Below are 27,003 nucleotides of genomic sequence, written 5' to 3' on the forward strand. Positions count from 1 at the left end.
ATAACAAGAGGAAAGAGGGCCCTGCTCTGAAGAGCTAACAATCTAATGGGGAGGGGCGACAGACAGATGACAAGAGGTGCAGGCAAGTGGGAGGTAGCCTGATGGCAGTATGCAAGCAAAGCTGAGATGTTCTCGGCATGAGGCAGGGGGGTGGAGGCGCGGCTTCAGCACTGGGTTATGCATCGGGAGGGCATGCTTTGATGAATAGGTGGGTTTTTAGTGCCCGTTTGAAGCTTTGCAAGCCTATGGGGAAGGAAAGGGACAGCATCAGTGCCTCCACCAATTACAGTGCACTGCTGCGGTTCCCTCCTCCACCTCCCTCCTCCTCCTTCACCCCCGTAGCCGCTGCTCCTCTCCTGTCCTCGGCGGCGGCTGTGTGCTGCGGACGGCGGTTGCCCATAGCACAAAGCGGCATGTAATGAGTCAGTTTGACTCATTAAATGCTCGCTGCTTTGGGCCCTAGACAGTGGCGGGCCACAGTGCAATGCACTGGTTGCACTGGCGGTAGTTCCGCCACTGAACCTGACACACTTAGCCCCCTCGGGCTATAGAATATAGGGATAGCAATCTGAGTGAGATACACGAAATGGAGGTCCCACAGCAGCTATATGCACACACACATAGTCACATTGTACAATGCAGAAATTATGACATGCAATAACACTGCACTGGACTAGCAATACAGAGTAGTACTAAGTATAGCTATACACTGAATAGATATATCAATTCACAGTAAAGACTGGATGTATATCACAGGGTACTTCAGAGCCGGCCTTAGCCATAGGCAAACTAGGCAAAAGCCTAGGGCATTTGGTATGCTTAGGGTCACCAGCAGCTTCTGCTGATTAAAATGATATGCGGCATGCCTATATTCAGTATGTGACTGCGGCTGTATCTGCATATGAAATGCTATGTTGCAGTGTTTTCCTGGAAATCACTGTAATGTAGCATTTCTCTAACGTCCTAAGTGGATGCTGGGGACTCCGTAAGGACCATGGGGAATAGCGGCTCCGCAGGAGACTGGGCACATCTAAAGAAAGCTTTAGGACTATCTGGTGTGCACTGGCTCCTCCCCCTATGACCCTCCTCCAAGCCTCAGTTAGATCTCTGTGCCCGAACGAGAAGGGTGCACACTAGGGGCTCTCCTGAGCTTCTTAGTGAAAGTTTTAGTTTAGGTTTTTTATTTTCAGTGAGACCTGCTGGCAACAGGCTCACTGCATCGAGGGACTAAGGGGAGAAGAAGCGAACTCACCTGCGTGCAGAGTGGATTGGGCTTCTTAGGCTACTGGACATTAGCTCCAGAGGGACGATCACAGGCCCAGCTTGGATGGGTCCCAGAGCCGCGCCGCCGGCCCCCTTACAGAGCCAGAAGGCAGAAGAGGTCCGGAAAATCGGCGGCAGAAGACGTCCTGTCTTCAACAAGGTAGCGCACAGCACTGCAGCTGTGCGCCATTGCTCTCAGCACACTTCACACTCCGGTCACTGAGGGTGCAGGGCGCTGGGGGGGGGGGGCGCCCTGAGACGCAATAATAAACACCTTGGATGGCAAAAAATGCATCACATATAGCTCCTGGGCTATATGGATGCATTTAACCCCTGCCAAAATACATAAAAAAACGGGAGATAAGGCCGCCGATAAGGGGGCGGAGCCTATCTCCTCAGCACACTGGCGCCATTTTCCCTCACAGCTCCGTTGGAGGGAAGCTCCCTGGCTCTCCCCTGCAGTCACTACACTACAGAAAGGGTTAAAAAAGAGAGGGGGGCACAAATTAGGCGCAGTATTAACTATACAGCAGCTATAAGGGGAAAAACACTTATATAAGGTTATCCCTGTATATATATAGCGCTCTGGTGTGTGCTGGCAAACTCTCCCTCTGTCTCCCCAAAGGGCTAGTGGGGTCCTGTCCTCTATCAGAGCATTCCCTGTGTGTGTGCTGTATGTCGGTACTTTTGTGTCGACATGTATGAGGAGAAAAATGATGTGGAGACGGAGCAGATTGCCTGTAATAGTGATGTCACCCCCTAGGGGGTCGACACCTGAGTGGATGAACTGTTGGAAGAAATTACGTGACAGTGTCAGCTCTGTATAAAAGACAGTGGTTGACATGAGACAGCCGGCTACTCAGCTTGTGCCTGTCCAGACGTCTCATAGGCCGTCAGGGGCTCTAAAGCGCCCGTTACCTCAGATGGCAGATATAGACGCCGACACGGATACTGACTCCAGTGTCGACGGTGAAGAGACAAATGTGACTTCCAGTAGGGCCACACGTTACATGATTGAGGCAATGAAAAATGTTTTACACATTTCTGATAATACGAGTACCACCAAAAAGGGGTATTATGTTCGGTGAGGAAAAACTACCTGTAGTTTTCCTGAATCTGAGAAATTAAATGAGGTGTGTGATGATGCGTGGGTTTCCCCCGATAACAACTGATAATTTCTAAAATGTTATTGTCATTATATCCTTTCCCGCCAGAGGTTAGGGTGCGTTGGGAAACACCCCCTAGGGTGGATAAAGCGCTCACACGCTTGTAAGGGCTCTATCCTCTCCTGAGATGGCCGCCCTTAAGGATCCTGCTGATAGAAAGCAGGAGGGTATCCTAAAATGTATTTACACACATACTGGTGTTATACTGCGACCAGCAATCGCCTCAGCCTGGATGTGCAGTGCTGGGTTGGCGTGGTCGGATTCCCTGACTAAAAATATTGATGCCCTAGATAGGGACAGTATATTTTTGCCTATAGAGCATTTGAAAGATGCATTTCTATATATGCGTGATGCACAGCGGAATATTTGCCGACTGGCATCAAGTCTAAGTGCGTTGTCCATTTCTACCAGTAGAGGGTTATGGACACGTCAGTGGTCAGGTGATGCGTATTCCAAACGGCATTTGGAAGTATTGCCTTATTAAGGGGAGGAGTTATTTGGGGTCGGTCTTTCAGACCTGGTGGCCACGGCAACAGCTGGGAAATCCACGTTTGTACCCCAGGTCGCCTCTCAACATGAGAAGACGCCGTATTATCAGGCGCAGTCTTTTCGTGGATAAGCGGGCAAAAGGTTCCTCATTTCTGCCCCGTGACAGAGGGAGAGGAAAAAGGGCTGCAGAAATCAGCCAGTTCCCAGGAACAGAAACCCTCTCCCGCCTCTGCCAAGCCCTCAGTATACGCTGGGGCTTTACAAGCAGAATCAGGCACGGTGGGCGGCCCGTCTCAATGAATTTCAGCGCGCAGTGGGCTCACTCGCAAGTAGACCCCTGGATCCTTCAGGTGATATCTCAGGGGTACAAATTAGAATTCGAGACGTCTCCCCCTCGCCGTTTCCTAAAGTCGACTTTACCGATGTCTCCTTCTGACAGGGAGACAGTTTTGGAAGCCATTCACAAGCTGTATTCCCAGCAGGTGATAATCAAGATACCCCTCCTGCAACAGGGAACGGGGTATTATTCCACACTGTTGTGGTACCGAAGCCGGACGGCTTGGTGAGACCGATTCTAAATCTAAAATCTTTGAACACTTACATACAGAGGTTCAAATTCAAGATTGAGTCACTCAGAGCAGTGATTGCGAACCTGGAAGAAGGGAACTACATGATGTCTCGGGACATCAAGGATGCTTACCTTCATGTCAAAATTTACCCTTCTCACCAAGGGTACCTCAGGTTTATGGTACAGAACTGTCACTATCAGTTCAGACGCTGCCGTATGGATGGTCCACGGCACCCCGGGTCTTTACCAAGGTAATGGCCGAAATGATGATATTCCTTCAAAGGAAGGGAATTTTAGTTATCCCTTACTTGGACAATTCCCTGATAAGGGTAAGATCCAGGGAACAGTTGGAGGTCGGTGTAGCACTATCTCAGGTAGTGTTGCTGCAGCACGGTTGGATTCTCACTATTCCAAAATCGCAGCTGGTTCCGACGATTTGTCTTCTGTTCCTAGGGATGATCCTGGACACAGTCCAGAAAAAGGTGTTTCTCCCGGAGGAGAAAGCCAGGGAGTTATCCGAGCTAGTCAGGAACCTCCTAAAACCGAGCCAAGTCTCAGTGCATCAATGCACAAGGGTTCTGGGTAAAATGGTGGCTTCCTACGAAGCAATCCCATTCGGCAGATTCCACGCAAGAACTTTCCAGTGGGACCTGCTGGACAAATGGTCCGGGTCGCATTTTCAGATGCATCAGCGGATAACCCTGTCACCAAGGACAAGGGGTCCCTCCTGTGGTGGTTGCAGAGTGCTCATCTTCTAGAGGGCCGCAGTTTCGGCATTCAGGACTGGGTCCTGGTAACCACGGATGCCAGCCTGCGAGGCTGGGGAGCAGTCACACAGGGAAGGAATATCCAGGACTTATGGTCAAGCCTGGAGACATCACTTCACATAAATATCCTGAAGCTAAGGGACATTTACAATGCTCTAAGCTTAGCAAGACCTCTGCTTCAAGGTCAGCCGGTGTTGATCCAGTCGGACAACATCACGGCAGTCACCCACGTAAACAGACAGGGTGGCACAAGAAGCAGGAGGGCAATGGCAGAAGCTGCAAGGATTCTTCGCTGGGCGGAAAACCATGTGATAGCACTGTCAGCAGTATTCATTCCGGGAGTGGACAACTGGGAAGCAGACTTCCTCAGCACGACCTCCACCCGGGAGAGTGGGGACTTCACCCAGAAGTCTTCCACATGATTATAAACCGTTGGGAAAAACTCGACAGGTATTGCGCCAGGTCCAGGGACCCTCAGGCAATAGCTGTAGACGCTCTGGTAACACCGTGGGTGTACCAGTCAGGGTATGTGTTCCCTCCTCTGCCTCTCATACCCAAGGTACTGAGATTGATAAGATGGAGAGGAGTAAGCACTATATTCGTGGCTCCGGATTGGCCAAGAAGGACTTGGTAACCGGAACTTCAAGAGATGCTCACGGAGGATCCGTGGCCTCTACCTCTAAGAAGGGACCTGCTCCAGCAAGGACCCTGTCTGTTCCAAGACTTACCGCAGCTGCGTTTGACGGCATGGCGGTTGAACGCCGGATCCTGAAGGAAAAAAGGCATTCCGGATGAAGTCATCCCTATCCTGATCAAAGCCAGGAAGGATGTAACCGCAAAAACATTATCACCGCAATTGGCGAAAATATGTTGCGTGGTGCGAGGCCAGTAAGGCCCGACGGTGGAAATTCAACTGGGTCGATTCCTACATTTCCTGCAAACAGGAGTGTCTATGGGCCTGAAATTGGGGTCCATCAAGGTTCAAATTTCGGCCCTGTCAATTTTCTTCCAAAAAGAACTAGCTTCAGTCCCTGAAGTTTAGACGTTTGTAAAAGGGGTACTGCATATACAGCCTCCTTTTGTGCCTCCAGTGGCACTTTGGGATCTCAATGTAGTTTTGGGTTCCAAAAGTCACATTGGTTTGAACCACTTAAATCTGTGGAGTTAAAATATCTCACATGGAAAGTGGTCATGCTGTTGGCCCTGGCCTGGGCCAGGCGCGTGTCAGAATTGGCGGCTTTATCCTGAAATAGCCCTTATCTGATGTTCCATTCGGACAGGGCGGAATTGAGGACTCGTCCTCAGTTTCTCCCTAAGGTGGTTTCAGCGTTTCACCTGAACCGACCTATTTGTGGTGCCTGCGGCTACTAGGGGCTTGGAGGACTCCAAGTTGCTAGACGTTGTCAGGGCCCTGAAAATATATATTTCCAGGACGGCTGGAGTCAGGAAAATCTGACTCGCTGTTTATCCTGTATGCACCCAACAAGCTGGGTGCTCCTGCTTCTAAGCAGACGATTGCTAGTTGGATGTGTAGTACAATTCAGCTTGCACATTCTGTGGCAGGCCTGCCACAGCCAAAAATCTGTAAATGCCCATTCCACAAGGAAAGTGGGCTCATCTTGGGCGGCTGCCCGAGGGGTCTCGGCTTTACAACTTTGCCGAGCAGCTACTTGGTCAGGAGCAAACACGTTTGTAAAATTCTACAAAATTGATATCCTGGCTGAGGAGGACCTGGAGTTCTCTCATTTGGTGCTGCAGAGTCATCCGCACTCTCCCGCCCGTTTGGGAGCTTTGGTATAATCCCCATGGTCCTTACGGAGTCCCCAGCATCCACTACGGACTATGAGAAATAGAATTATCGGTAAGTAAATTCTTATTTTTTTATACAGATACAGCCACAGTCGCACACAGAATATAGGCATGCCACATATCATTTTAATCAGCAGAAGCTGCTTGTGCATCCTAGCCACATAGTAAAGCAAATAAGATGCATTTTCATAAACAAAAGGTGCCCGACGTTAGCAGAGCTGCTAACTGACTCATGCCAGGCATCTCTTGCAGAACTAGCGGCGGTGCTAGGGGGCACCAGCCAAAATCTTGCCTAGGGCATCATATTGGTTAGGGCCGGCTCTGGGGTACTTGTGCTATATAACCCTGACTAAATGCACTCTTTCTTATCTAACACTGTCAGCAGACATGTAGAATACTTAAGTGTCCTGTAAAATGCACATCGCTGACATGCAGGCAGCTTTACAGAGGAGGATTTGCCCAAACAGTCCCAGGATCAGCTCAGCTTGCTATAATGGTGCCCAAACGCTGACAGGGAGTGAGGGAGAGAGAGCGAGCCAGCTCCAGGGCGGGAACATTTACTCTAAATGGCGCCCTGGGGGAGGGGCTACAGGTCAAAGCCTTATCCCCATGCTGGACATCAGCAGGGCTGCTGGAGCAGACCCCCTGTTATGTGCCTGCTTACTGCATGGCACCAACTACAAAACTGAGCTCCTGTGCATGGAGGCGGGGTTATAGAGGAGGCGGCGCTATGCATTCTGGAAACAGTCAAAGCTTTGAGCCTGTTTGTGCCTCAGATAAAGATCCTACTCTACACCCCAATGTCATTCCCTTTGGAGCCCAGTGTACTCCACAGCAGAAAAATAAACAACAAGGCAGCTTTATCCCCAGGTCGTTAGTGAATGTCCCATTACTGACATCTCTCTGTATATTTCAGCTCCATTCCTGCAGCTCATTCATTTTTCTAGTAAGTTTGTCATCTTCATCATGTTCAACCTTCTGCTGATCTCTATGGTGCGGACGTTAGTGACGGAGAAGAACGTACAACCGGCGTAATGAGGAGCAAGATACGGACCCCACATGTGCTGTCCCTATTCCCTGACAGATACTGTATACACAAAGGGGTGTGACTGGGGCATACTTGCCTACTCTTGAAAATGCCTGTCCGGGAGATGTGAGAATAACACCTATCAGCGCGGGCGTGTAACGCTACATCTGAGGCGTGTCATAAACATGACTGACATCCACATGTAAATGAGCCCCATAGTTATTAAGATCTACTTGTTGAAGAAAAGACACTGATATTTTGCAGGATTTGTTTGTGTATTGTGTATTACAAGAGGTGCCATATACTGTAAGTGGCCACGAGAAACCTTTACAATGCATGTAGCCTTATAACCAATGCAGGGAAATGGCACTGATGATACCATTTAAATGTATGTATCTATGATTTCTTTTTTTCAGGGAGATTGAGGGACCATTCAGGGAGTGAGGGAGATTGCTACTATTTCAGGGAGTCTCCTGCAGAATGAGGGAGGGTAGGCAACTATGTCACTGGGGTCACAATGGCTGCATCTCTGTATAATCCCTACAGTATGTTCCTGCCTCAGCCTCAATCGTCACTTCCTGAATATATAACATCCTGTAAGCAGCGGGAATGTGGCGTTTGTCATGTAATAAAGCCATATTGCTCTGTGGAAGAATTATACCTCGCTGCTTATTTTCTGGGGTGCTGACAAGGGGGGGGGGGGGGGGGGATTTACTACTGGTGCCTGGGATTGTTGGAGACCCTGGCGGGGGTCCAGACCAGCTGCTGAAGTATACACATGGCACATACACAAGAATTCACTTTACAATACATGACAAACTCTTAATAATTGTAGCTCATGAAATATAAAATAGTCCTGTTATAAACTTCTCCCTGACTGAGGAGGAAACACTGTGCGTGTAACACCACATGTGTCGCGTGTGCAGAGTCACGGATATTACTACAGGCACACGCACTATATTGGCAGTGACAGGTAGGTGCCTCAGCGCACGCAGGGAGGTGGCCCAGCTTATGGCCGTATATGGGAGTGCCGCAGGCGTGTCGGTGAAAGCAGCTGCCAACACAGGCACTGACCTGCTCACACAGGAGGCTATACCCGGATGGAGACACTGCGGCTGCCATAGGTTCCCCAACTGCTGGATGTAGCTGCCGGCTGAGGCTATGAAGCTGATCTGGGGGCCGAGGTTACCACATAGATGAAGTCATATTACATTACATGACCTTTCCGTGTGCTGCACCAAATGGTCTGGAATATCACCAGCACATGTATACCTGGTGTCAGGGTCGGGGCAGGGGGGACATGTCACTCCAGGCTGGAGGCATATTGGTATACCGTGACCCCACTAATGCATACCTCTCACCTGTCCTGATTTTGGCGGAACAGTGTTACAATTTTTGGATACTGTCCAGCCATCCCACCCGCAGACCATTGTGTCCCACAGTGGGGGGAGTTGGGAAGCCCCTCTCATAGAGTAGTGGTGAATAGATGCTGCACACAGCGCCTATTCCATGGACGTTGGGTTAAGTTCATACCAGGCGCCTTGAGGTAAAAATAGGATTTTGGTTACCTACCGATAAATCCTTTTCTCGTAGTCCGTAGAGGATGCTGGGGTCCACATTAGTACCATGGGTGTAGACGGGTCCACCAGGAGCCATTGGCACTTTAAGAGTTTGAGAGTGTAGGCTGGCTCCTCCCTCTATGCCCCTCCTACCAGACTCAGTCTAGAAACTGTGCCCGAGGAGACGGACATTCTTCAAGAGAAGGATTATACACAGATAGTGGTGAGATTCACACCAGCTCACACATACAAGCACCTCAAGCCAACGTAGCTTGAACACTCAGCAACTGCTGAAACATTACTTACCAAGTAACAATGCAGTACTCAACGAAAACGAAGTGGTACTGAACCAAATAACATTTGCAGCATCCTCTACGGACTATGAGAAAAGGATTTACCGGTAGACACCAAAATCCTATTTTCTCTTACGTCCTAGAAGATGCTGGGGTCCACATTAGTACCATGGGGATGTTCCAAAGCTCCCAGAACGGGAGTGAGAGCGCGGAGGCGCTTGCAGAACTGATTGACTGAACTTCAGGTCATCAGAGGCCAAAGTATCGAACTTGTAGAACTTAGCAAACGTGTTCGACCCAGACCAAGTTGCAGCTCGGCAAAGTTGCACTGCTGAGACACCCTGGGCAGCCACCCAGGAAGACCCCACCTTACGAGTAGAGTGGGCCTTAACAGATTTTGGACACGGCAATCCTGCCATAGAATAAGCGTACTGGATAGTGAACATAATCCAGCGAGAAATAGTCTGCTTAGAAGCAGGACACACAATTTTCTTGGGATCATATAGGACTTTCTGTGACGAGAAGTTCTCTTCACATATATCTTCAGAGCCCTTATGACATCCAAGGACTTTGATGTAATTGAGGAGTCAGTAGCCACTGGCACCACAATAGGTTGGTTGATATAAAATGCCGACACAACCTTCGGAAGAAACTGCTGACGTGTCCAGAGCTCAGCTCTATCTTCGTGGAAGATCAAGTAAGGGCTTTTACAGGATTAAGCCCCCAGCTCGGACACACGTCTAGCAGAAGCTAAGGCCAACAATGTGACCGCCTTCCATGTAAGAAACTTGACCTCTACCTCCTGTAGGGGCTCAAACCAATCCGACTGGAGAAACTGCAATACCACGTTAAGGTCCCAGGGCGCCGTAGGCGGTACAAAGGGAGGTTGGATATGCAGAACTCCCTTCAAAAAGGTCTGAACCTCAGGGAGGGCAGCCAATTGTTTCTGAAAGAAAATGGATAGGGCCGAAATCTGGACCTTTACAGAACCCAACCTCAGGCCCATATCCTGAGGTTGGACTTATGTTAATATATAGTTTCTCTCTCTGGCCTTATTTCCTTCAGTTATCTGTATTCCTCAGTTTTACATTTTCCCCTTTTATCCTCATCCTATTTATCTGATATAATTCAAAGATCTCTTGATCATTTGAATATACTATTTTTTATTCTTTTCCCTTCTTTGGTGAATCTGCTATACTCACATAAAATGGCTTAAATATGTCACATTCTTTGTTAGACATGTAAGCTATATGTAAAGTATAGATGCCTGTATATTCCATGCATTCAATTAGCGGGTTTGGTGGCGCATTTGGTTTGACCGCTAACCCGCTATGAATGAGGTTACTGGTGTTTTTTGGCCCTTTGGGTGTTCGATCCACATCTTCCATTTGTATATATACATTTTTTTTTTATTTTTTTTTATTCTTTAGCCCTATATTTGCTGTCTTTTCTCTTTAGTTATTTTTATTATAGGTTTATCTTTAAAACTATTCATATTGTGATTTATTATATAGTTTGTGTTTGACAGGCTCTATCCACAAATGAGCACATTCATACAAATTGTGCACCTTTCTCAGGGCCGGCACTACCACTAGGCAGCTTTAGGCAGCTGCCTATGGGCGCCAGCATTTTAAGGGCGGTGCAGAGTAAAAAAAAAAAAACAATGTAAGCCCACCGCGTCCCGGCTCACCAGGTGTCTTCCCTCCTGCTCCTTTACTGCTGCGTCGCTCACTCCCCCCCTCCCTTCTCATACCCGCCCCGATGTCCGGGGGCGGCACATTCACCCAGGAAGGAAAGGACTTCTTCCCCTAACGGCACATCCGTCACCCCTCGCAGCGCGACCTGACCGGCGGCAGTTGGAAGAGCAGAAGGTGCGGGACAGGAGGAGGGGGTCAGAGTGCCAGGCACATATTTTTAGCAGGCAGCCGGCGGTGATCAGGAGGAGCCAGGCTGACTGATAAGCTGCCAGTGGCGTAACTACTGCCCCCGCAGTCCTCGCGGTGGCATGGGGGCGAGGGGCTGCGGGGGCGCCACTGACTTAGCACAGATTGACATGCGGACGAGCGTCCGCATGTCAATCTGCGGTCTCCTTCCCTCCGCTGCTGTAAAGGAGGGACACGGAGGGCACAGCGCACGCCTCTCCCGTGTCCCTCCTGGCTCTCCGGCCGGTCTAATAAAGGAAGTGCCGTTCGTGAGCTCTGATTGGCTCACGAACCGGCACTTCCTTTATTAGACCGGCCGGAGAGCCAGGAGGGACACGGGAGAGGCGCGCGCTGTGCCCTCAGTGTCCCTGGGGGGGGGGGGGGAGAGAGCAGGCACTGTGGGGGAATATCTGGCACTGGGGGCATATACCTGGCACTGTGGGGGAATATCGCACTGGGGGCATATACCTGGCACTGTGGGGGAATATCTGGCACTGGGGGGAGCAGGCACTGAGGGGGCAAATGTGGCACTGTGGGGGAATATCTGGCACTGGGGATATATACCTGGCACTGTGGGGGAATATCTGGCACTGAGGGAGCAGGCACTGAGGGGGAATATGTGGCACTGTGGGGGAATATCTGGCACTGGGGGGAGCAGGCACTGAGGGGGAATATGTGGCACTGTGGGGGAATATCTGGCACTGGGGGGAGCAGGCACTGAGGGGGCATATGTGGCACTGTGGGGGAATATCTGGCACTGGGGGAATGTACCTGGCACTGTGGGAATATCTGGCACTGGGGGGAGCAGGCACTGAGGGGGCATATGTGGCACTGTGGGGGAATATCTGGCACTGGGGGGAGCAGGCACTGAGGGGGCATATGTGGCACTGTGGGGGAATATCTGGCACTGGGGGCATGTACCTGGCACTGTGGGGGAATATCTGGCACTGGGGGGAGCAGGCACTGAGGGGGCAAATGTGGCACTGTGGGGGAATATCTGGCACGGGGGAGCAGGCACTGAGGGGGCAAATGTGGCACTGTGGGGGAATATCTGGCACTGGGGATATATACCTGGCACTGTGGGGGAATATCTGGCACTGGGGGGAGCAGGCACTGAGGGGGCAAATGTGGCACTGTGGGGGAATATCTGGCACTGGGGATATATACCTGGCACTGTTGGGGAATATCTGGCACTGGGGGGAGCAGGCACTGAGGGGGCATATGTGGCACTGTGGGGGAATATCTGGCACTGGGGATATATACCTGGCACTGTGGGGGAATATCTGGCACTGGGGGAGCAGGCACTGAGGGGGCAAATGTGGCACTGTGGGGGAATATCTGGCACTGGGGGGAGCAGGCACTGAGGGGACATATGTGGCACTGTGGGGGAATATCTGGCACTGGGGGCATATACCTGGCACTGTGGGGGAATATCTGGGACTGGGGGCATATACCTGGCACTGTGGGGGAATATCTGGCACTGGGGGCATATGTGGCACTGGGGGGGTATATTTGGCACTGAGGGCATGTACCTGGCACTGTGGGGGAATATCTGGCACTGGGGGCATATGTGGCACTGGGAGCACGGCCCTAGCAACAAGCACTACCCCCTAGCAACGAGCATGACACCCAGTGCATGAAACCCCTGGCAACGAGCATGACACCCTGAGCATGAAAATCCCTGGCACTGTGCATGGAACCAAGAGCATGAAACCCCTGGCAACGAGCAGGTAATTTAAAAGTAATTAGAAGCCTTACTGTAGAACTTAATGTGTAATGGGCATTGCGGTGTGTGGCATAATGTATCACGGACATTGCGGTGTGTGTCATAATGTGACACAGGCATTACGGTGTGTGGCATACTATATCACGGGCATTGTGGTATATGGTATAATGTCTCAGGATCATTGCGGTGTGTGTCATACTGTGTAACAGACATTGTATGTGCTATAATGTATCAGGGGCATTGCAGTGTGTAGCATAATGTATAACGGGCATTGCGATTCCTGTCGAATAATTTTTTGGCTTGGGGGAGAAAAATTTCTAGTTACGCCACTGTAAGCTGCTGCTGGTCGGGGCTGTACAGGGGGACGGATCTGCAGTTAGTGGAGTAAGTCCTTTCCTGTCGTCCCTGGGTGAAGGTGCCGCCGCCGTTTTTTTTTTTTTTTTATGGTGGAAATTGCGCCTGCGGCAGCCGCTAGTTGCAATTAGGGGGAGCAGCAGCAGAAGCGCGCAGCTCCTCTCAGCAGTAATCATCTGTGGGGCTTTGTGACAGAGCCGGGTGAGCGCAGGGTAGCGGAGCCGGGGTAACAGTAAGTCAATGACTATCTCCCAGCCGACGGGAAGGGTGGGGAGGTGAGCGTGGTGTGGTCTGTGCCTTTTGTTATTTGGGTGTGTGTTTGTCTCTGCAATATGTGTATGTATGTCTATACTCTGTGTGTATGTATGCTCTGTGTATGTGTGTCTATGTATGTACCGTGTTTCCCCGATAATAAGACCTATTCCGAAAATAAGCCCTCCCCTTACTGTGTAAGATTCCTCTAAAATAAGCCCTCCCCCGAAAATAAGCCCTATTGAGATTGCTACTGTAGTGAAGGTGATCCCCTGCGCTACACGCGACATTACGGTACCCTCTGTATGCACCGTCCACCCCCCCCCCCCCCCCCCCCCCGGGTGAAACGCACGCCACGCTCCGAGCTGCATCCAATCAGAGCTGCAGCAGTGAGCGCGTCATCCTGTTCTTCCCCAGTGATTTACTTGCTGGCGCCATTGAGAGCAGTGCCGCGGAGGAGAGCTGAGGCAGGACAACATAAAAACCCGGTATGTAAGCGGGAGTGAGGGGGCATGATGGAGGATAAAAGGGGCATGATGGAGAATAAAAGGGGCATGATGGAGAATAAAATAAGCACTCAGGGGGCATGATGGAGGATAAAAGGGGCATGATGGAGGATAAAAGGGGCACGATGGAGGATAAAAGAAGAACTCAGGAGGCATGATGGAGGATAAAATAAGCACTCAGGGGGCATGATGGAGGATAAAAGGGGCATGATGGAGGATAAAAGGGGCACGATGGAGGATAAAAGAAGAACTCAGGGGGCATGATGGAGGATAAAATAAGCACTCAGGGGGCATGATGGAGGATAAAAGAAGAACTCAGGGGGCATGATGGAGGATAAAAGAAGAACTCAGGGGGCATGATGGAGGATAAAATAAGCCCTCCCCTGAAAATAAGCCCTCTGGTGTTTTTCTGTCCAAAAAAAATAATAAGACAGTGTCTTATTATCGGGGAAACACGGTATGTAAACTACTTTATATATTTATCTTGATGATGGGGGATGGTTGACCCAAAAACACTGTTGCTGTGTGTTGATATCCCGCCACAGGTGAGCACTGGCAGTTGTTTGTTTATATTCACATGAGTTAAGGGTTGCTGTCCCACGCACATATTGAGTGCCTAGTAATTGGCTTTATGCATCGATGGGACCTGGGAGGCATTAAGTGTATTCTCGATGTGTTTTGTGTCTTTTACAGAGCTCAATTGATGATCTATTATATGTATATATGTATATATATATATATATATATATATATATACAGCAAAGGTACCCGGCACTTCCGTGACATGTATTTATTTTTTTATTTTATCATTTACACACACACATATATATATATATATATATTATTTTTATTTTATTTTTTTTGGGGGGGTTGCTGATGATTTGCCTAGGGTGCTGGGAAACCTTGCACCGGCCCTGTGAGGAGGAGCCGCGTCTCAGCTCCTACCCCTCAGAGTCATTAATACTTCCTGTGTGGGACTGGCTGGCCAGATGGGGATGAGAGGCTGCTCTCAGCTCCTCCCCCCATACTCTGTAATACAGCTGCCTGCCTGTGTGGGACTGCCTGATTGGAGGGGGGAGGTGCTGCCGACTGGAAGGAGGAGGGGCCCCCTCTATCAGCTCCTCACCCCATACTCCGTGACAGAGCCGGCCCTAACCAATATGATGCCCTAGGCAAGATTTTGGCTGGTGCCCCCTAGCACCACCGCTGGTTCCGCCTCTGACCTTGCACCTCTTTCCCAGCACCATCACCCCTCATACATAGCAGTCCTTATTTTGGTGTTTGTACCCCCTATATTTTAAATAGGAACAGTTTGCACATTTGGCGCACAGCCCAAAAAGGGGTGTGTTTTTGCTGGCAAGGGGCAGGGCCACACAATAGTAACCCCAATTCTAATTACGCCACACAGTACTGCAACTTTATTCACATTTGATCATGCGATAGTGTTCATAATTCATATTACATCCCACAGTAGTATCACTTTACCTTATAAACGTTACTCCTCACAGTAGAGCCCCTTATTCACATTACATCACACCCTATTGCTCTTTATTCACATTAGACGACACAGTAGTGCCCTTTCTATATGCAACGCCACATAGTAGAGCACCTTATACACATAATGCCACACAATAGTAATGCATTTATACACATAATTTCACACAGTAATGCCCCTTACACATAAGAGACACATTATTAATGTCCTTATAAACATAATGCGCCTTACACATAATGACAACCTTTATTAATGCCCTTTTACACATAATGTCCCTTACACATAAGCCGCACATTATTAATGCCCTTATACACATAATGACACACATAGTGCCCCTACACATTTGCTGCACATTATTAGTGCCCCTATACACATAATGACACACATACAGTAGTACCCTTTTACACATATGCCGCACATTATTAATGCCCTTATACACATAATGACATGCATAGTGCCCCTTACACATATGCCGCACATTATTAATGCCCTTATACACATAATGACACGCATAGTGCCCCTTACACATATGTTGCACATTATTAATGCATTTTCACATAATGCTCCTTACACATATTCCGAACACTACTGCACAATCAACTCACTCACATGCACACAGCAATCACACTGCCACTAACACTGTGACCTCTGCCTCTGCTTGGATACAGATGTGTCCTCATAAATATTGCCTCAATGCTAACATCTGGCACCTTTTTTAAAGAAAATGCATCTTATTTGCATTGCTATGTGGCTAGGATGCACAAGCAGCTTCTACTGATTAAAATGATATGCAGCATGCCTATATACTGTGTGAGACTGTGGCTGTATCTGCATATGAAATGCTACACACAGAATATGGGCATGCTGCATATCATTTTAATCAGCAGAAGCTGCTGATGCCCCTAGGCATATCAAATGCCATAGGCAATTGCCTAGTTTGCCTATGCCTATGGCCGGCTCTGCTCCGTGATGCTGCTGCCTGCCTGTGTGGGACTGCACTGCTGGAGGGAGGAGGAGCTACCGACTGGAGGGGGAGGAGCTACCGACTGGAGGGGGGAGGAGGGGCCCTCTCTCAGCTTCTCCACTTCTTCACTTATACTTCTCCCCATCCCCTGACATCCCAGGCGCCAAAAGTCCATCCATGGGAGGAAAGCAAAGGGCCTGGCCATCTCCAAGTGCAGCAGCACAGAGGCCAGGTAGGAGAAACACAATCTAAGAGTTCTATAAGTGGCAAGTGCTGCTCAGTCCCTCTCTCTCTCTCTCTCTCTCTCTCTCTCCCTCCCTCCCCATCTCCTCTCGGCACCCTTTCCCTCTTGCCCCCATCTATCTCCCTCCCTCTGTCCTCTCTTGCGCACTCTCCCTCACCCCCCTCTCACTGTCTCTTTCTCCACCTACCCCCCTCTCTCTGTCTCCCCCTCTCTCCATCTCCACCCCCCTCTCACTGTCTCCCCCTCTCTCCATCTCCACACACCTCTCTCTGTCTCCCCCTCTCTCCATCTCCACCCCCCTCTCACTGTCTCCCCCTCTCTCCATCTCCACCCCCCTCTCTCTGTCTCCCCCTATCTCCATCTCCACCCCCTCTCTCTGTCTCCCCCTCTCTCCCTCTCCACCCCCCTCTCACTGTCTCCCCCTCTCTCCATCTCCACCCCCCTCTCACTGTCTCCCCCTCTCTCCATCTCCACCCCCCTCTCTCTGTCTCCCCCTCTCTCCATCTCCACCCCCCTCTCTCTGTCTCCCCCTCTCTCCATCTCCACCCCCCTCTCTCTGTCTCCCCCTATCTCCATCTCCACCCCCTCTCTCTGTCTCCCCCTCTCTCCCTCTCACTGTCTCCCCCTCTCTCCATCTCCACCCCCCTCTCACTGTCTCCCCCTCTCTCCATCTCCACCCCCCTCTCTCTGTCTCCCCCTCTCTCCATCTCCACCCCCCTCTCTCTGTCTCCCCCTCTCTCCATCTCCACCCCCCTCTCTCTGTCTCCCCCTCTCTCCATCTCCACCCCCCTCTCTCTGTCTCCCCCTCTCTCCATCTCCACCCCCCTCTCTCTGTCTCCCCCTCTCTCCATCTCCACTGATAATGTCAAATATTATCTTAAAACATAAAGCTATACCGCTAGACTCACTATTACACACACTACGTACTAAATACGCTATTTGCATACTGAGTAACGTATTGATACGCACTTAGCGTATCAGACGCCGTGCCGTGGGTACAACGTACACGCGGCGCGGACGCACACAGTGATATACAGTAAACCTTAAGTAATGAAACAATGTAAGGATATGCTTATACTTTAAACCTTAGCAGCCTAGTACTGCAACGATGTAATACCTTTAAAACCTTAAGTAGCGCTGGTGGTATGAAGTACCCGCAGTGCTTACACCTTAACAATGCTTATACACCTTATAGCGATTAAGACGCTAAGAAAGCCCTTTGCAGGAAAGTGAAAACACAACACCGGTTTGTGGTAAACCACTGGGCTCTAACACCACAGCGGATTATTCAGAGAAAAGGGGTATACAGATACAAGTTATACACTACAGGCTAACAAGGAAATCTAAACAGAATAATAGAGAATAATGGCTACAGAGAATATACATACGTGGGGAATCGTTCGCAAGCGCCTCCTGGACCAGTCCTCAGCTATCAGGTAGAAAGCCTTCAGAGTCTTTGATAGTGACCTAGCCTGCTGCTCGCTCTTTATTCAGTAGCTCAAGACATAATACAATAGACACTGTGTGCTTTTCTTCCATTGGTTAGGGGGTGGGACATGTCCTGCACTGGGGACCATTGGTTAGTTCAAGAAGTGGGCGATGGCTAGGACTTGGGATGTGGAGTTCCCGCCCCATAATCAGTTTAAACCCATCACATTAAACATAAATCCGGTATTATTAATATCTTAATGAGGTAAGTTTTAACAATGTTCTTATTCCCACCAGATTAATGTTCACGTGACTCTGAACAATATGAACCCACACATGATATTACTATCTATCTCAATCTTCAAGATATTCATATATCCACATATTCATATATATATATATATATATATATATATATATACACACACACTCCTGCTATTACAATTTGTTAGGAATTATATATTTATTCACATATATATATATATAATATATATAAATGAATACGTCTATCTCCATGGATTTTGGACTAGGAATGTTAGTATTCTAAATTCCTATCTGTCTGGTTTTGTTGAGGTTAGCTATTGTTTCTGATCTTCCAAACATACTCTGCTCCTCGGCATTGTTCACCCTTGTTTGTCCCTTCCTTTCAGTTGAGACAATGGCAACTCAGCACTCATTATTCTGGAGAGAAACCTGGCCCTATTCATAAACAAAGGTGTATGCCCTCTTCATAGAATCTCAAAGTTTAGTGTAAACAAGGCCATTGTATCTCAGTCTGTGGGAAATTTATGTGTGACTGGGTTCCATTCTCGTCCCCTCCCCATTCGTAATATATTTTAAATACAATTTTATATCTATATTCTACTTCTGCACATAACTATATGCAGGAACATGCGATTCTTTCCTAACTAACACCGGAATGTTACCCTTAAAATACCCTACAGCTGGATACCAGACATCACCTACCAACCTTTGTCTGACCCTTCCTATCATGCAAAGACGAATCCCTCTGTCCAGGAACTGTTTAAACTAACATTACTCGCTGACATTATCTAAGGGAACTATATCTACAAAATGCAGGAAAAAGAATTTTTATGTGTACATAGGCGCCTTGTGTGTCAAAGATGACAAATGGCATAAGTGTTTATAAATAAAACACAATTTATTACAGAAATGACATAAAAACATATAAAACATACATGAGGTATATTGCACTGATCCCAAAAAGATATATATGTTTCTCACCCTCTTTTAAATTTGCGGTGGGCAGATAGCTTTTATAGCAAAAAAGCAATCCAGTCCCGGTGGAATTCAGATGGCACCACCGCAAATAAGCTTTTATCTTTAAGAGGTAGAGTAGGGAATCCAGCGATACACTCACAAGCAGGTATCCATATCGTCCAAACGACGCGTTTCGGAGTAATCTCCTTTTTCAAGCTTGGATGACATGGATGAGAAAGAACCAGATATATATACCCTTAACAATTAGTACAATTTAGAGCAATTTCCGCTTCCGGATTCGTCGACCGGAAGTGACGTGTACATTTTGTATAGAACTTCCGGTAATTCTATTTACAATTCTCTCCTAAAGGTGCATAGTGCATATTACTTTTCACACAAAGAGAGAGAGAAAGAAGGTACATCTATACTAGTGGATGTTTCCTCAAACTCCTAGATCGATTGAAGGAGCGCTGGACTTCCGTTTTCGCTGACCGGAAGTGACGTGTGCGTTCCACCGCTGCGTTCCATATCGCGGCCATTTTGAAAGGATCTTTCCATTCATTCAGGAAGTATGACGTGCATTCCACTAGAGATAATCGTATACGAAGGAGCACTTCCACTTTTATAGGTTATATCTTCATATATGAGTTTGATTCAATGAGGATAATTCTGATGCCATATCTCCTCAACCTTCCTTTGCCGTACTTTATATTCCGGGCCAGTCCATCCCTAATACCGGGAGATAGGCATCTTTTGTATCTCCACAGTTATCCTCATGCATAATTAAAAAAAGGAAAAAAAGAAGTAAAAGATTAGAGCGAGTTCCACATATATGTACTAAAATGTTAATAATACAGATAAAATGAACAAACATTTACTCTAAAAACCATCTTAACTCAAAATCTGAGTTATGTCCTTCAGGTTGCAAGGTATTCAGACTAAAAATCCACCTCATTTCACTCTGTGCAAGTTTCTTTTCTACATTTCTATATTTCCAATTGCCCTTAATCAATTGGATACCTAGGAATCTCTTGATTCCTTTTTCACATTTATTGTGAACCAAAGAGAAATGCTCTGATAATGGGTGGGTATTGAGTCCCTTTTTAATGTTATACACATGTTCTGCAGTTCTCATTTTTAGACTTCTTGTGGTCTTACCTACATAGAGTTTACCACAGTTACACTCTATCAGGTAGATCACATTACGTGAGTGACAGGTAATAAATTCTCTTATTTTATATTTTTTCCCCCCTACTTCAAATTGTGTAGTCTTTCTCTCTATCCCATTTTTCGTGGTTGATTTACACATTAAGCACGTTCCACAACGATGGAATCCAATACTTCGTTCGCTGGCCCCCTTTTCATTTTTCAGCGTACTCTGTACTAACATATTCTTAAGGGATGAAGCCTTTTTATAAATAAAACTGGGTTGGTCAGGTATAATATCGCACAAGATCGGGTCATCCTTCAAAATCCTCCAATTTTTTCTTATAATACCTTCTACCTTTTTATGATGGGCACCGTATTTAGTGATATAGGCCCATCCATATCGAGTGTCTTTTTCTGTGGGTTTGGGTTTTTCTTTTAAAAGGTCTTTTCTATCTATAGTTTGAACTTTTTGTTTTGCAGTTTCCAAAAGATGTCTAGGGTATCCTTTTTGAGCAAAGCGTGTAGTCATTTCATTTGTTTGTTCATGAAAGGTGCTTGTATTAGTGCAGTTTCTTTTTAATCTTGTAAACTGGCCCAAAGGAATATTTCCAGCCACCTTTTGTGATGTTCACTTGATATTTCAATATATGAGTTAGAATCTGTTGGTTTTCTGTGTGTTTTAGTGCATATTCTCCCGGTATTAGGGATGGACTGGCCCGGAATATAAAGTACGGCAAAGGAAGGTTGAGGAGATATGGCATCAGAATTATCCTCATTGAATCAAACTCATATATGAAGATATAACCTATAAAAGTGGAAGTGCTCCTTCGTATACGATTATCTCTAGTGGAATGCACGTCATACTTCCTGAATGAATGGAAAGATCCTTTCAAAATGGCCGCGATATGGAACGCAGCGGTGGAACGCACACGTCACTTCCGGTCAGCGAAAACGGAAGTCCAGCGCTCCTTCAATCGATCTAGGAGTTTGAGGAAACATCCACTAGTATAGATGTACCTTCTTTCTCTCTCTCTTTGTGTGAAAAGTAATATGCACTATGCACCTTTAGGAGAGAATTGTAAATAGAATTACCGGAAGTTCTATACAAAATGTACACGTCACTTCCGGTCGACGAATCCGGAAGCGGAAATTGCGCTAAATTGTACTAATTGTTAAGGGTATATATATCTGGTTCTTTCTCATCCATGTCATCCAAGCTTGAAAAAGGAGATTACTCCGAAACGCGTCGTTTGGACGATATGGATACCTGCTTGTGAGTGTATCGCTGGATTCCCTACTCTACCTCTTAAAGATAAAAGCTTATTTGCGGTGGTGCCATCTGAATTCCACCGGGACTGGATTGCTTTTTTGCTATAAAAGCTATCTGCCCACCGCAAATTTAAAAGAGGGTGAGAAACATATATATCTTTTTGGGATCAGTGCAATATACCTCATGTATGTTTTATATGTTTTTATGTCATTTCTGTAATAAATTGTGTTTTATTTATAAACACTTATGCCATTTGTCATCTTTGACACAAAAGGCGCCTATGTACACATAAAAATTCTTTTTCCTGCTCTAGTATTTTAGGGATTTGGTGTTCCCTTGTTAATGTGTAACGGCTGCCTATTGTGACATTTATTGCGCACTTTTGGGTTATATTTCTTTTCTGGTCTACGTCTATTACACCTATTAATCTTAAAGTGCAGCAAAGATGTTTGCATATAGAGATCAGAGAAAGAATATGGTTACTAATTTTTTGTCCTCTCAAGAATCTAATGATATAGACATGGAGGATGAGGATCTCAGTACCATATTAAACAAACTTGAAAAATTGATGTTGAAGGAGAACCGCCTGTGGTGGGAGGTTGCCAGTTTGGAACATTATTATAAAAACAAAATGGTTCCCAAGGGCCTCCAAATACAAAAGGTGGCCTCTTTTGAAACAGCCACAAGAGACTTTAAGGATGAATGGTGTAGGATATTACACAATTGTTCCTTATCCTTAATAGAACTTATTCTAAAAGAAAGACAAAAGGATCTAAAAGATATAAATTATGATATAGAAAAATTGAAATCCTTTGTCGAACCATTTATAGATTTAGAGGAAGTAAAACAAAAAGACAAAGAAATCATCACTAAACTAGAGAGGAGCTCTAGAGACTTAAAAATTAAGAAAAGAAAGAAATTTCAAAGAGATCTAGAAATCCTCAAAGGGACAAGTGGTGAAATAGAGGAAAATCCCAGAAAAACCCCCTTAACCCATAGGGCAAAAAAGAATGTTAGAATGAATTTCAAGCATTCTCGTCCCTATCAGATAGATAATCCTAACGGATCTTATAACAATTTAAGGTACCCTAGACGAGATCTTCAGCGAACCCCTAATATGCACCTCAAAACAAATTATTACCAAAGAGAATGTAATGACCATAGGTCTGATTATTCAAAACCAGGAGAATGGAATAATCATGGTTTCGAATATCCGAGAAAGAGAGGAGGAAATCAAGCTATTTGGAGAAGAAATCCAAGGTTTGGTAATAGAGAGAGAAATAGATTTAATCCATTAAGGAAAGACCAACCGCACAAACAAAACCCCAACTCCCCCTCTTTTTAAAACTGGGGTCCTTGGACACCAAGGAGAGAGTAGTACATACAAAAACCCATAGGGGAAAAAGGGGAGGAAATAAACATATTCATAAAAAGAAGAAAAAAATTCCCATTTTAATAGATGGGAACAAAGAAACAGGTAAAGTTTTTAATCTGAGTGATTACCCTTTAACAGATGATGAACAATCAGTGTTAGAAAAGGGACTTAAGTTTGCCCCTACATCTCAGATTAATCCCTTTGAGATGTTTTTAGACCTTCAGAAATTTGTCCGGAAGGTTAGTATAAAAAAGTTTTTTAGACAGAAAGAAGATGGAAATCATGAGACTCTAACTACAGAAGCCCTCACCCCTTTTAAACCCAAATCTAAGTTCTACCCCAGACACGTTAAAAACGGCAACATAGATTGTTTTATTTCCATCGTTACAAAAGAACTTAAGAAACTCACCAATGTTAAGAAGAAAAATCTCACTAAAAAGGAATTTACTGCTGTAGAATCTTTACGGAATAACGATGAAGTTATCATCAAACCAGCAGATAAGGGGGGTGGGGTTGTCATTATGAATAAAGGAGATTATGTACAGGAAATTAATAAACAACTGGGAGACCAACAAACATACAAAAAATTAAGGAGTGACCCCACCCCAAATGTAACTAAGCAGCTATTTGAACTGGTAAATAAAGCGTTCAATAAGGGGATTCTTTCTAAGAACGAAATGGAATATGTATGTATCCAGGATCCGACTATTCCTACGATCTATGTACTCCCCAAAGTACACAAACACCCCACTAAACCACCAGGGAGACCTATCATCGCGGGGGTGAATAGTATCACCTCCAATCTTTCAGCGATGGTAGACTTCTTTTTACAACCATTGGTGGTCAAAACAGTCTCCTTTTTAAAAGACACTGGAGATGTGTTGAGAAAGTTGGAAGAAATATCCTGGAATGAAAACTGTATTCTAGTTAGTGCTGATGTCACTAGCCTATATACAATTATTGAATGGGAACGGGGTAAAGAAGCCGTCACCCATTTTCTCAATACTAGTGATTATTCAGAAGATCTCCAAAATTTCATTATAGAGTCTATAGATTTTATTCTTAAAAATAATTATTTTTATTTTAACGGGTGTTATTATCTTCAAATCAGGGGAACCGCCATGGGCACCAGGTTTGCCCCCAGCTACGCTAATTTATTTATGTCCTATTGGGAAATGAATGATGTTCATTCATCCGTTCTGGGGGCAGGCCTGGTTTGCTGGTGGCGGTTCATAGATGATGTGTTTTTTATCTGGCAGGGAGGGGAAGAGTCTTTTAATTCGTTTTGTCATAGTCTTAATCAGAATACGTATAATATAGAATTAACTTTTAATAAGAGTACAGAATCTTTATCGTTTTTAGATTTGGTTATATATATAGAAAATGGATTAATATGCACTAAAACACACAGAAAACCAACAGATTCTAACTCATATATTGAAATATCAAGTGAACATCACAAAAGGTGGCTGGAAAATATTCCTTTGGGCCAGTTTACAAGATTAAAAAGAAACTGCACTAATACAAGCACCTTTCATGAACAAACAAATGAAATGACTACACGCTTTGCTCAAAAAGGATACCCTAGACATCTTTTGGAAACTGCAAAACAAAAAGTTCAAACTATAGATAGAAAAGACCTTTTAAAAGAAAAACCCAAACCCACAGAAAAAGACACTCGATATGGATGGGCCTATATCACTAAATACGGTGCCCATCATAAAAAGGTAGAAGGTATTATAAGAAAAAATTGGAGGATTTTGAAGGATGACCCGATCTTGTGCGATATTATACCTGACCAACCCAGTTTTATTTATAAAAAGGCTTCATCCCTTAAGAATATGTTAGTACAGAGTACGCTGAAAAATGAAAAGGGGGCCAGCGAACGAAGTATTGGATTCCATCGTTGTGGAACGTGCTTAATGTGTAAATCAACCACGAAAAATGGGATAGAGAGAAAGACTACACAATTTGAAGTAGGGGGGAAAAAATATAAAATAAGAGAATTTATTACCTGTCACTCACGTAATGTGATCTACCTGATAGAGTGTAACTGTGGTAAACTCTATGTAGGTAAGACCACAAGAAGTCTAAAAATGAGAACTGCAGAACATGTGTATAACATTAAAAAGGGACTCAATACCCACCCATTATCAGAGCATTTCTCTTTGGTTCACAATAAATGTGAAAAAGGAATCAAGAGATTCCTAGGTATCCAATTGATTAAGGGCAATTGGAAATATAGAAATGTAGAAAAGAAACTTGCACAGAGTGAAATGAGGTGGATTTTTAGTCTGAATACCTTGCAACCTGAAGGACATAACTCAGATTTTGAGTTAAGATGGTTTTTAGAGTAAATGTTTGTTCATTTTATCTGTATTATTAACATTTTAGTACATATATGTGGAACTCGCTCTAATCTTTTACTTCTTTTTTTCCTTTTTTTAATTATGCATGAGGATAACTGTGGAGATACAAAAGATGCCTATCTCCCGGTATTAGGGATGGACTGGCCCGGAATATAAAGTACGGCAAAGGAAGGTTGAGGAGATATGGCATCAGAATTATCCTCATTGAATCAAACTCATATATGAAGATATAACCTATAAAAGTGGAAGTGCTCCTTCGTATACGATTATCTCTAGTGGAATGCACGTCATACTTCCTGAATGAATGGAAAGATCCTTTCAAAATGGCCGCGATATGGAACGCAGCGGTGGAACGCACACGTCACTTCCGGTCAGCGAAAACGGAAGTCCAGCGCTCCTTCAATCGATCTAGGAGTTTGAGGAAACATCCACTAGTATAGATGTACCTTCTTTCTCTCTCTCTTTGTGTGAAAAGTAATATGCACTATGCACCTTTAGGAGAGAATTGTAAATAGAATTACCGGAAGTTCTATACAAAATGTACACGTCACTTCCGGTCGACGAATCCGGAAGCGGAAATTGCTCTAAATTGTACTAATTGTTAAGGGTATATATATCTGGTTCTTTCTCATCCATGTCATCCAAGCTTGAAAAAGGAGATTACTCCGAAACGCGTCGTTTGGACGATATGGATACCTGCTTGTGAGTGTATCGCTGGATTCCCTACTCTACCTCTTAAAGATAAAAGCTTATTTGCGGTGGTGCCATCTGAATTCCACCGGGACTGGATTGCTTTTTTGCTATAAAAGCTATCTGCCCACCGCAAATTTAAAAGAGGGTGAGAAACATATATATCTTTTTGGGATCAGTGCAATATACCTCATGTATGTTTTATATGTTTTTATGTCATTTCTGTAATAAATTGTGTTTTATTTATAAACACTTATGCCATTTGTCATCTTTGACACAAAAGGCGCCTATGTACACATAAAAATTCTTTTTCCTGCTCTAGTATTTTAGGGATTTGGTGTTCCCTTGTTAATGTGTAACGGCTGCCTATTGTGACATTTATTGCGCACTTTTGGGTTATATTTCTTTTCTGGTCTATATCTACAAAATGCACTATTTTCGTTAAATATGCTACGTTCGAGTCGCACGCTACACACTCGCAAACTCCGCCGTAAATACACATATCATGCGCATGAGTCGCTGGAGCGTCTCTTACGCAACTTGCGGGTATGTGTACACACTGGGGACCGGGTGGATGAGGGGTTAGTACAGTGGATATGTATAACAATATTTTTCGACTTTGACCGTCGACCCTTTGGCAGTCAACAATAACTGCCACTATCTAAACAATTTAAGCAGAAAAATATACAATACAATGAAATACTTATAAATGATTGGGTGGAGGGAGGAGAGGAGTAGGCGGGAAATGTATGACCTAGTGGGATAGTAAAAGCATGTATGTATGAAATTCATGTCTGAGGGGCATGTATCATCGTGCCGTACATGTTCTAGATAAGCTTCGAGGTATTGCGAAGTATACATTAAATCCTTCTTATCCCGTATTAAGGGTCTGTAAGTGGGCCAACAAACACTACCGAGCTCTTTTCGGCTTCTTGTTCCAACAAATGGGGTGCACATTTAGTTGATGATACATGCAGGGGGGAGAAACATGTGAATGCTAATATATGTACCTATGTCACCTGTCGACTATGTGTGTCACTACCTGAAGGTTGTAGAGATGAAGATAAGAAACATATGTCACAAATACATTCACATAA

General features: G+C 45.6%; 1 long non-coding RNA gene across 1 annotated transcript in view; it reads left to right on the plus strand.

The window, feature by feature from the left end:
- The window catches only part of LOC134988685 (uncharacterized), a 33,407-nt gene extending 25,662 nt beyond the window's left edge, over positions 1-7,745 (plus strand). The window contains exon 2 of the long non-coding RNA XR_010194091.1: positions 6,979-7,745. This is a non-coding gene — a long non-coding RNA (uncharacterized LOC134988685). The remainder of the gene's footprint in view (positions 1-6,978) is intronic.
- Positions 7,746-27,003: the final 19,258 nt, after the last annotated feature.

The sequence above is a fragment of the Pseudophryne corroboree genome, chromosome 2 (assembly GCF_028390025.1).
Source record: "Pseudophryne corroboree isolate aPseCor3 chromosome 2, aPseCor3.hap2, whole genome shotgun sequence".
Classification (NCBI taxonomy): Eukaryota; Metazoa; Chordata; class Amphibia; order Anura; family Myobatrachidae; genus Pseudophryne; species Pseudophryne corroboree.